Source organism: Lepisosteus oculatus, chromosome 28, assembly GCF_040954835.1.
Source record: "Lepisosteus oculatus isolate fLepOcu1 chromosome 28, fLepOcu1.hap2, whole genome shotgun sequence".
Classification (NCBI taxonomy): Eukaryota; Metazoa; Chordata; class Actinopteri; order Semionotiformes; family Lepisosteidae; genus Lepisosteus; species Lepisosteus oculatus.
Window position 1 is genome coordinate 7,653,037 of NC_090723.1, and position 8,821 is coordinate 7,661,857.

At 40.4% G+C, this 8,821-nt stretch overlaps 1 long non-coding RNA gene across 1 annotated transcript; it reads right to left on the reverse strand.

Moving 5' to 3' along the window:
* Nucleotides 1-435: 435 nt before the first annotated feature.
* On the reverse strand, nucleotides 436-3,976 carry LOC138225445 (uncharacterized). Its single transcript, XR_011183884.1, has 2 exons — nucleotides 3,899-3,976; nucleotides 436-726 (listed from the first exon to the last, which is right to left on the reverse strand). It is a non-coding gene; the product is annotated as an uncharacterized lncRNA (long non-coding RNA).
* Nucleotides 3,977-8,821: the final 4,845 nt, after the last annotated feature.

An 8,821-nucleotide genomic window follows, 5' to 3' on the forward strand; every position in this document is an offset into this window, starting at 1 on the left:
TCAGCCTGCGTTCACATGTAAATAGCTCATGATGTGTCTGTATTGTAAATGTCTGTAGATGTGTATGTTAATCGTATTTGTTTTCCTTTGGCAACACTGATTGGACTCGTTGGCCATGCCACGACGGCATCTTGAATTGAACTGAATGTGTCGACTGCAAACGAGCAAATAAACATGAACTCCACACTGAAAAACAACAGCAACAAAGAGACGCAACATTCTTTGGCTGTTGACTTTTCTTCAGGTGTGAGGCTGGGGGAATCAGCAGGTATCGGAAGAAAAGGAGAACCATCCTTTGTGTGTGAGTGAGAACGGGCTCGGAGCAGGTGAGACGGAGCTGGTGAGGTCCACCGGCGACCTACGGAAGATGTATGAAACTCTAAAATCTGCACGAGAATGGAGAGATTCTAAAACAGAGAACGGGGGAGTGTCATCCAGGTTTAAGGATAATCTTTATTTCTCACGCCTTTCTGACGACATCCCTGTAAAAGGGCGCAGACGGAAAGGCCACTGGAATCATAGCCGTTTCTCCATGGAGAGGTGAAATGAAGGAACTGTGGAACCGAGCTCGGATCCTCCGGGCTCGGACGTGTTCGCTGCGCCGATCCGACCGTCTCGTCTCGGCAGTTCTCGGGACACGACGGGACACTTTCAGGAAAACGTGCAGTAACTGCAGGATGAGTTGAGTTTCAGGGGCCGGAGACCCTTAGGAAAACCAGAGTGCTGCTGTAATCATAACCCAGGAAAAAAACAATACATTTAGATGAAATGTAGGTTTCTAAACAGCCCCACAGCAGTCAGGAATTGCTCAATTTGAGTTTGGGGTTGAATCTAACCCCAGCTAACACAGTGACACTGTTGGTTGGTTCTAAAAACATGTTATTAAAACCTACTCTTTAGAGGTATAATTTATTACATTCTATCTCTCTTGACTCAAGTGTTGAAGAGCTTTTATGCCATTTTGGAGCCTGAGGTCCTGACCTATATTTACAGTATGTCTGTGATTAGAACTGTTTGACTAATCACATTGCCGAAGTCAGAACCTTATTTCTAATGATCGTGCTACTGTTCGAGTATTTCCTTATTCAAGACTGTTTGAAGGCATAATTGGTCAATGAGTAACATGATGGATAAATTGGGTTCATGATTGATTGATTGGCTGATAGACAATACCACACTCTGGACAGACTCCAGCATGCCAGATCTGCTCCAGTCTCTCTGAACTTATGCCACTAATTTGGTCGTTACATCAGTTGCCAGTGGATTTTCAAGTAGACATCCAGATAGTAGATGTAATACTACAGTCCCCTGTAATACTATGGGTAGTATCTGGACGATTTACACCCCTGGCCTTTACAATTTATGACCTTCTAACAACAACAACAACAACAACAACAACAACAACAACAACAAACTTCACCTATATAGCGCCTTTCTGGACACTCCAATCAAAGCCCTGTACAGGTAATGGGGATCCCCTCCACCACCACTAGTGTGCAGCCCCACCTGGATAATGCGACGGCAGCCATAGTGCGCCAGTTTGGCATAAATTCTGCGCGGTTTGTGACGTTCGGGGGAGCGGCTTGAAATATTCTGAATCTGAAATAAGAAAAACGCTCCGTTTTCGAAAAACACAAGAGCCCACGTTCCCGCCATGAGTTTTTTTTTCTTCAAAATACCGCTTTCTTAAGGCACGCTCCAAAGAAGCATGTTGCTTAACTGCTCATACCCCGGTCTCCGCCGATTGATGATTTAGATCAGCTAGCAACCAGATAACTGCGTATTGTCCGGTCGTATCCGTATTGTCCGGTCGTATCGATCACGGTATGCACTGCGTGATGGTTTTAGGTGGGGTTGTGTTTGAGATTATTTCAAAACAAAAGGAAATAATGAACATCTTATCTGTCAACCATAGTATCTAGATGAGCCGTATCGCCTTCTCTGGCGGGTAAAATGTATGTTACCTACTTATCCTAATTAGTAATTCTGCGTAGGTAACTGTCGTATGATAAAGCTAAAACACGTCTAGACAGATCGACCGCAGCCATCGAGCCAATCTAACAGGAAATGTATGCATATATTCAATGAATTCAGAAATATATATTTTGAAAAGCCAGCCCAAGAAAAAAAAACACCAGTCTGTGCATTTTAATGGACTACAAAGTATGAACCCTACGTCTCCTTCTCAGTTTCTATAAAAATAGTGAACACAAAAAAACAGGTTTATTCCCCCAAGAAAAACTAAACATCTCCGAGCCTCCTATTCCCTGGACATTGATAAGACCAGTAAATGACTTCATTAGCAGGAACAACAATGATTGTAAGAAAAGATTTACTTATTCAAACTTAATCAAGATAATGTAATCAGGGGGCAGATAAACGCTTTTTTACAATAACAACCAGAGTCCACTTGTCCATATAGTAGCGGTGGCTCTGTGGCTAAGGACCTGCGCCTGTGGCTGGAAGGTTGCTGGTTCAAATCCTGTAGCCAGCAGAGGAATCCTACTCTGTTGGGCCCCTGAGCAAGGCCCTTAACCCCAAGTGCTCCAGGGGTGCTGTACAATGGCTGACCCTGTGCTCTGACCCCAAGCTTCTCTCCCTGTCTATGTGTCTCATGGAGAGCAAGCTGGGGTATGTGAAAAGATTAATTCCTAATGCAGGAAATTGTATAGGGCTAATAAAGTGATGGTATGATGTTACAGCTTGGCCTGGCACAGAAAAACAAAACTCCAGCCAGTGTTGGGAAGTAAAGGTAATGGACAGATGACTATCCCCCACCACTATTTCCAAATCCCAAGGGTGCTTCGTAATTGGAAACACAGGTTTGTTTGTTTGTTTTTTTTAATGGAAGCAATATAACATTAACCAAATTAAAATACCAACTATTTTAATACAAAGACTCAGCAGTTTTTACATTATCGCAGATATCTGTCAGGTTGTGCGATCAGCATTCTTAGGAGACAGGGTGAGAAGCTCTTTTGTCTTAAATCACGTGCACACATACTACAGCCAATTCAGGCCTCAGACGTAGATCCACATCAGAGATGCCCAAAGGCCCGTCTTCGGGTATTTAAAAGTGTGTGGTTTTTGTTGCAGCCTCAGTTCTTCATGACTTACTTCCACTAATTATTTAATAATAAAAATAATTCCTTACACTTACATAGCGCTTTTCTGGACACTCCACTCAAAGTGCTTTACAGGTCATGGGGATCCCCTCCACCACCACCAGTGTGCAGCCCCACCTGGATGATGCTCCAGTACACTCACCCCACACCAGCTCTCAGTGGGGAGGAGAGCAGAATGATGAGGCCAGTTCAGAGATGGGGATTATTAAGAGACCATGATTGGTAAAGGCTAATGGGAAATTTGGCCAGGACACCGGGGTAATACCCCTACTCTTTTTGAGAAACACCCTGGGATTGTTAATCTATAGGATGGCGCCTTTTTCCAAAGTCTAGTGTCACTGTCACTATACTGGGGCATTAGGACCCACACAGACTGCAGGGTGAGCGCCCCCTCCTGGTCTCACTAATAACTCTTCCAGCAGCAACCTTAGTTGGTACTGACCAGGCTCACACCTGCTGAGCTGCAGTGGGTTGCCAGTTATGAGTTGCAGGGTGAAACGGCTGCTGGCTTTTTCTTAAACTTAATTGGTCATATAGGCCGTTTTAACTTATTTCCTTTAGCTGGAGATGTATAGTAGACACCTGCAAATACTTCAGGAGACGGGCCCCCAGCCCCAGACTCTCCTTCCCTATAGACGTCTGTCCCCCGCTGGTTTGAGCCACTGTCCGTGGCTGTCCGTACTTGGTGACAATATGATTTCAGTATCATATACCTTCAAAATCAGTGTTAGACATGCAAAATGGGTTTCCTGTTTTTAAATCAATACTCTTACCGTGTGGGTAAAGATGCTGAGGAATCACCTTTGGCGGTAAGGGGATTTAAGCTTTTTTGTACCCTCTCTGTGTTGCAGTGATATTGAAAGGTCGCCAGGGGGCAGGGTCACATTTAAGATGCATGCTACGTCACATTGGTAGGAACTGACGGCACCCGGAGTTCATATGTTTCATCGGCAGCTATAAATCCCTCGTGTATGCTAAGCGCTTTGTAATCACTTCTTGTTTTAACTCAAGGAATCATTATGACACCATACCATAGCTACAACTGTTGTTAGACTGTACTAACAAAAATATGATCCACCTTATTAAAAAAATAATAATTTAAAACGTGGAAAAATCAATAAATAGTAAAAAACGTACAAATCATAGACTCAAAAACTATCTTAAAAGCATATCTATCCATTATACTTTTGATATATTATGTCCTGTGCTGTGTCTTTGTCTTATAGAGCGGAACACCGCGTTTGAGCAGCTATAATTTGCAGCTGGAATTTGAGTTGCTGAACCTATTGTAGAAGTAGCTTCATCTCCATTCTAATCTTTTCCCAGGCGCAACGACTATATTTCAGAGAAGAAAATGAAGACGAGGATGGGAGACGCACGAGAGCATTGTGATTGTTTAAACAGACCATACAATCGTGTAAAACGCTGAATTAATAGTTTATCCTGTAGCTTCAAAAAAAATTTTTTTTCAAATGTAATATTAGCGGTCTTCGTTGTTACATTGTGGGCTTCACATGGAGTTTTTTTCCCCCCGAAACAAACATTTAGCTCGGTAGAAAAAGTTTCAATTGGTGATACTCGAGGAAAAGCCTGTTTACAATTTTTCCTGTGCTTTACGGAGCAGCCTGACTTCGTATATTAATTGCTTTAAACCAGAATGCTGTTATTATTGAGATATTCTCATATATCACTGGAATATCGCTCATTCCGCCTCTTGTTGTTTCACAGTAAGTCCCGAATGGAGAAGACCATGAAGGGACCCGATTCTTGTCTTCAAAATCCAGCGGATTTCATCAGAATGATCAGTGAGACGCGAACCAGAGAACACATGTTGGAACTACTTGTAAGTACATTTAAATCAGAGAGCAGGGCGCAGGCCTTTACCCAAAGGGTTGTAGGAGCATGGAACAAGCCACGATGTTGAAGCCGGGCTTCTCTCAGGAATCGGCTGGATGAGATCAATTAGCTACTAACTACCAGATTGGCTGCTGGTGCGAAAGGCCTCTTCCGTTTGTAGCCCTACCCATGTTCATACGAGCTGTCTGGATGAGTTTCCGATCTCTTAACTCAATTTAAGAAACGGGAGAGATTGACTGTAGGCGGCGCATAGATTTGTTCCTTGTGTGGAAAGTGTAGTAGTTTATAAATAAAAAAAGATTGAAACGTCTGTAAAAGTACGAAAACTATCGTATCTCGTCTCTTAAATAGGTTTTCATGTTTTCCCCAATTCGCATTTTTAACCTTCTGTAGATTTGTCGGGTTTTTTTTTAAAAAAAAGACTTTGGCATTTTCTTCACGTTCCGCTTGTAGTGAGAGACCAGGGAGTTGGAAAAATAACTGTACAGAACAATACAGATTTACAAATCAATCGTCTTCAGTTCACCTCTCATCAGAATATAGGCTAGGCGGTGGATCATTATGTTCCTATCTGATTGCATAGCTTATTATCGATAATGTTGTTACTATAATGCAATCGATTATAACAATAATAAAACGAAACGAAAATGTACAATGATTGTACACAAAACGCTGGGCTTGATGTCTGCAAAGCCTGTACAAATTCTTATTTGGGTTATCTACACAGGTACTTTCCCACACACATTTGTGTGGATGTGTGTACAGTGTTATCTGTCCAGAAAGACCAAACTTTCAAGTTTTGCCTCTTCGCTTTCCTGACATAAACGAAGCAGAAAGTGAAAATATTCATTGTGTACACATCGATGACGACATTAGCTATTGTACTGGAACGAAATCGATTCTGAGCTCATTTGGCAGCCGTATTATTATTATTATTATTGACTGCTTATTATTATTTTAGATAAAGTGTAACCTTTGCTATATATTAAGGAACCATCGATTGATTTGACAGTTAAATTAAAAAGAAATCAGTGCTGAGGAAGACTATATCAAGTTTTATTTACCCATTTATAAATAAGAAAATAATCTGATCTTTGAGTGCGTTTAAATGAACAATTTACTGTATTACTAGGATCTTCAGTTTTTATTTGTTTTAAAAATCGCCATAAAAGTTGTAAAATACCTGTAATCCCTCAGCATGGAAAGCCTTAGCCTATAATAATAGCTGTATTTTAATTATATTAATACAATTTTAATTACTTTCAACAGATAATGTATTGTTAGTGCGATGACGTCTTAGAACCGTTCATGTTAATTAAGGTACATTTACAGATGGTTGGTTATGATTATGTTTAGAATTATCTAGCAGCTGCAATGAAAGTCACAGATGGGTTATGAACTGGAATTAAATTAAATAGGTGAATGTTTTTCCTTTACAGTATAAAAGCGTATATTATAATGTAAATGTCAGTAGACGTTCTTACGCTTACCTCCTGTGCTTTTAATAACATGACACGTAGGATCTGATCGGCTGGACTTAAGATTCGAATATGAGGTGTATTTTTGTGTCACGTTCTGCTTGTACAAAGACAGCTGTCAAGAAAGGCTTCAGAACATTTGTGAAAATGTTTTCTGTTACAGATTCTGTAAAAGTATATATATTTTAATGCAGTTCTTAATCTTTAAATACTTCAATTTCTGTGCTTAGGGTTTTTTTTTTCATTTCATAAGAACTGAGCAAAATAATTAACCGCCTTTCCTTACTTTTGTATTCTATAGATTTTCGAATAAGTCTTAAGTAAATACGTTATTAATTAAATCATAGTAAAACATGACTCTTCCTTTTTTGCATTTTGCTTTATATTAGAAGATCTTTTCCATTGATATTCGTTTTTAACGATGCATTAATGAAGCCAAATAATGATTATTCTGATAAAAATAACGTTTCGCGAAGCTGACAGTAACACTTTCGATGTTGTGTTTTGAAGGATTTGTGACTCGATACGCTTAATGCCGAAAATTAGTGGTTAAATATCTTAAATATTTTCGCCCAGGAATGCAAAGACTGGGTGTTTATTTAACATGTACATTAAAACAACCAGCACCAGTGAGCAATTACTGAAAGCGAGTTTTGGAAAAACATACATGCGTGATTTGCTTTTCGGGAAAAACACAGTATTTTGTAACAGAGTAATGCACAAGTTAAGATGATACTTCCACCAGAGTTTAAGTAGGGTATAGGCAACAAGCTTGGGTTTCATAAATGCAAATGAATTTAAATTGGGGGTCCTTATTACTCGAAACTGAGTCCCACTAGCCAGTAACACTGAAAACACATTTGTTTATAATGTGTATGTAAAGCACCCTAAGGAGTATGTCAACACCCTATATATCGCATACAAAACCAGGTATATCATATATATATCGTATAGCAGGGGGAATGATAAGCGACTTTAAAAACTTGGGGCTGAATAATTGTTGAGTCATCGTGCCAATATGCTTAGAAATGTTTTCCCAGGGCGCCGAAGCATCTTTTCGTTTTTAAAAGCTGAAAGTATAGGGGAAAGCGGCAGTCAAGTACGCGCCTAGAATAACTTCCCCTTAGGGATTACGTACAGCAAGAGAAACTGCTTGGCTGAGACACTGCCATAAACACTGGAAATCCCTGAACAAATTAAATTAGCCACTGTGTACCAGCTAATGTTAGATACGGATTGTTGCCGACCGGCGACCCAGGATGGAGTCACTACAGAAGGTGACTGGAGAGAAAAGGTCAACAGAATTCTGCTTAATTTCCTTCTAACACATGGTAGAGTTTTACAAATTCGCGGTAGACCCAACCCTACGCATCATCCTAAATCTGAAAACAGGGAAGATGATATGAAATCGTGCGCGCCGCCATCTTGTCTAGTTCACTTGGATGAAGAATCCATATATGAGGGAGGGAAATAATGAAGTTTGTTGACCTATTTTACCTGATTTAGGTCAAACTGGAGGGGAAGAGGGGAGAGCGGGTACCCTCTAGAGCTGTTGCAGCAGAGTGGTCTGCCTTGGTCACTATACCCTGATCCATCGGGCATTGCTGTACCCTTGGCCTGTTTCAGATGGACAGTGGTGTGGCAGAGGTGGGACAGTTAGGAATTGTTGTGTATTCATTTCAAATTGTTGTACATTTGAAATGCTTTTCCAATGAAATACGCTCTACTGTTTTCTATAAGTGCGGGCGGTATGTTTTGATTAAGATACTGTGCCAAGACTGAGAAGAGTCTTACAAGCATCAGGTTGTCATATTTGGAGAGTCTATGATTCTTGTTTATTCGTTAGGCACAGTCATATAACTAACAAAATATATTTCACAAAATAATAATAATAATAATAATGGAAACTGTTCGTCCTTTTACAATTGCCCGTGCTTTATCCTGTATCCGTAAGACGAAAGGAGGTATACATGTTCAACCAAGATTGCACATATTGGCCACGCTAACATTAAGTCGGGAGCTTTTCAAGAATGAATGAAAAAGGCTGGTGCTTTTTTTTATCGGTGTTATTATATTATGCTTAAATTTGCATTAAGTAAAATCGAAAATTTTCTCGTTCTATGACTGCTTAATTCAACAGAAAAACATATACACAGGGGAATCCAGCACCGACCACAGACTCTCGGTGTTCTCAAGGCACGGGCAACACACAGCTGGAATTTATTGTAAGGTCGTAATTCGCTCAAATTTTATATTTTACCACGTACAGTATATCTGCACGGTCGCCTGAGGTTCCACACCTACTAACCCAGTTCAGAGGAGTGTGACGTATCCAAACAGGGAAAAGGGGCTTGGGCGTCT